We start from the raw sequence: 3,739 nt of genomic DNA, 5'->3' as shown, positions 1-3,739 counted from the left end.
TTATTTTATAACTAAAATACTTTATTAATTTACATTCTTTAACAATGTCCATTCACTTATTCAGCCTTTTTATTAATTTTTAACAATTTTAGCAGATATGCTTAATTTCCAAAAATCCTTCCATGACTTGGTAGGTGAAATAATATGCTGATTAGTTTAATTAATTAGGTTATGTTTCCTCCAAAGTTGTGTCACTCTGTCCCCCAACTCCATCTACTTTCCCACATATACTTTAATTCCATTTGTCTGAGAATGATACTCAATGTTCTATATCAACAGATATAGACATATAGATTCAGATATAGACACCTAGTAAGATGACCATTAAAATTATAACAAACATTTGAACTCATGTTTTTTTTTCTGTCAACATTGATCAATTTTTTTTAACCCCTATAACTTCTCTCTTGGATAAGACAAGAATTTGAGTATGTTTTAATATTTTGCAGCACTGCTATAAATGTACTCTTTTAAACACATTTTAGCCACTGAAATGGGATGTTGGGAGGGAGAGGGGGTAAAAAATTAACTATCTTTTTTTAGACACTACAGCTTCCAGACCTTCACTCATATTTTCAGTTCACTCAGCCTTCATCTGTCCTAAATTTATTTCAATCCATTTTCTGTCCCCAGCAGTCTATTGAGACTGCTCTTCCTACCATCCCCATTAACCAACTAATCATCAAAATCTGGGTTGATTTTCTATGCTCCAATTTGTGTTCAATTGGAACACCCTTCCTACTTTTAAAAAACTCTTCTGTCTCAAGGATTTTGTGGCACTATTTTCTTTTAATTTTTTCCTAGCCTTTCTATTTGTATTTTACTGACTCTTCCTGCCCATTACTTAATTCTTTGATGCTATCATGGAACATATCCTAATCCCTCTACTGATGAGTCACTGAGTCTATTCGACTCTCTTCACTGATATGCAAATAAACCCTGCCCTGCCCAGGGTAGTCTTTTCAAAGGCCCCCAAGCCTGTCGTGTGTATTCCATACTCAGCATAGCTTATATTATGCATCCCACATGACATACCTGCCACCTTGACTAACTTTCTTAATCTTATCCATCAAACTTTTTTGAGGCCAATTCTTTGTCTTCTATGAGGTGTTTCCTGGAGATTTAAAAAGCAATTTCTTTTTTGAATTCTTTCAGCTTCTCTAGCTGAATATTCATTTTTTATTTACCATAAACTCTCATTTATTATTAATTAACTCTAAACTTATATTCCACTTCCTTGGTTAATTTCTTCAGGAGCAGAGTTTGTCTTACATTTAAAAACTTTTCTTCCCCCCCACACATAATCTTGTAATATGTACACAGAAAGCACTAACATTGACATTGAAATAATAAACAAGAAATCATTTGATCTATAATTAGCACTAATTATTTTTTGACCAGGAAAAAAGAAGTGAAAATACTGGAGTTAGGATTAAGTCTGCCTTTGAATAGCTTCTGGTGAAAAGTGTTAACAGTTTTTTTTATAACGACCTAGTAGAAAAAGCACATTAGCCTAGTTAACAGGGTTTTAAATAGTTAGCACCTGGGTGGGTTTTTGTTGTTGTTTTAGGTTCTCACTTTACTATGTAGCATTGGAGTATCAGAAAACCTTTTCTGCTTCTCTGGCACAGCTGGATCCAGGAGAGATGCCTATGACCCACAACATATTGAGGATTTCATAGCTTCATAAAATCGTATGAAAAGGAAAACTCCTGTTAGGTCATCTCCCTTAGATTATAATCTGTAAAAATATTGAATCACGAGGCTGTACACCTGAAACTAATATTATACTGTAAGTCAATTATACCCCAATTAAAGAAAAAAAAAAAAGAATGTTCCCTGCTCTCCAGGAAATAATTTGCTATGAGAACTCATTGATTATGAGTATTATGTTTAAGAGAATCATGGATTTTAAAACGTCTTTTATAAAACAGATAACTAATAAGAACTTACTGTATAGCACAGAGAACTCTGCTCAATACTCTGTAATAACCTATATGGGAAGAAAATCTAAGAGTGGATATATGTATAACTGATTCACTTTGCTGTACAGCAGAAACTAACACAACATTGTAAATCAACTATACGTCAATAAAAATTAATTTAAAAAAACTTTAAAAATTCTGCTTTCTCAACTCATAAAACAACTCTTTGCAAAATACCTTTCTAATTGATCTTACATCAATTTTTCTAACACATCTTTCTGTAATTTAAAAGTATTAAATTTGTGTTTATATATTATCAGATTAGATATTAAATGAGGGAATATTCATATAATTTCAGAAACTATCTTTGTAAAAATAAAATTATGTTGTCATTGAACTGAACTCTATAATTTTTCAAGCTTCCTAAGATTATACAGTCCAGGCAGCAGAAGTGTCTGGTTGTATATCTGGTTTGGCATTGGGACACAGATTCTAAAGGTGCTTAATAATGCTTGTAATAAAATGAGGGTTTTAAGAAAAAACTGCTATCCAAATAGGCATTTTAATAACAACTTCTTCTACTTAAGTTTTCCACATTCATTCTGTAGAATTTCTAAGAAAATTGTTTTGAATGAAAAAATATTTGTGTCAAAGTCTTCTTGGAGTTTGCATAATTGTACTTGTTCCTTTTTATGTTCATCTACCCAAACACTTTTGCCAAGAATACAAGCTTTAGAGAGGTTATCACAAATTCTGGGAAGAAATCCTTTTTCTTTCTATAGTTATTACGACTCAGGAGAAATATCATTCATTAGCAAGGTGATATAACAGTGAGATATAGAGAGATATCATCATGCAAATATTTGTTGTTGCCTCAGTTCTTTGTAATGAGATGAATATAACTCAGGCCTCCTTAAAGCTGATCTTTCTGAAGCTAAGTTAAAAACATACATGTTGAAACCTCAATTTCATCCTGTGTTATCAGGATGAAATATATTCCATATTTGCTTTAGTGATCTGAAAAATTCAGGTAAAGTTTTAAACACCTAAATTGCCTTCAGTAATTTTCACTAGATTCTCTTAAAGTATTTCAAATATGCATGGCTTTCATTCACCAGAAAACAGTGAACAAAATTTAAATTTATTTTTCATGATCCAGGGCCATCAATGTAAAAAACAGTCTGTGTAAACAGAATGTTCATCATCTAAAATGTGTAGGTAAACTATGCCTCAGGGCCAAATCTCGTCCCCTGTCTGTTTTTATAAATAAAGTTTTATTGGAACACAGCCAAGCCCATTCATTTACGCATTGTCTATGACTGCTTGCACTCTATTCCAGCAAAGTCAAATAGTTGTGATAGACCTGCATGTGCCCTAAATCCCAAAATATTTACTATCTGGACCTTTACTTAAAAAAAGTTTGCAAGCTCTGACTGAAAACAGTTCTTTTTTATTGTTTCCTGTAATACTGGAAGTCATTTGTGGTAATTTCCTTTCCCACAGACCAATTTATAGTCCAAAAAAGTGCTTTTAATTATCTCTTGTTTACTTTTTACATATTTACCTTCTAAATGCTTTTTGAATTTTCCACTTTTCTCCATTTTTATTGTTAGCATCCTAGTCAATTCACCATCATCTTCAACTCTACTACTATAATAACCTTCTCACTGATTTTCTGCTGCCAATCTTGCCCCAAGTAAATCTGTTCTTTATACTGTGGCCAGAGTGATGGTTTTATTTTTTCTAATTTTAAAATTTTATTGTATTAATGTTTTATACAGCAGGTTCTTATTAGTTATCCATTTTATATATAT

The sequence above is a fragment of the Mesoplodon densirostris genome, chromosome 13 (genome assembly GCF_025265405.1).
Source record: "Mesoplodon densirostris isolate mMesDen1 chromosome 13, mMesDen1 primary haplotype, whole genome shotgun sequence".
NCBI lineage: Eukaryota > Metazoa > Chordata > Mammalia > Artiodactyla > Ziphiidae > Mesoplodon > Mesoplodon densirostris.
The sequence above is the reverse complement of the archived record's forward strand: the minus strand, read 5'-3'. Positions refer to the sequence as shown.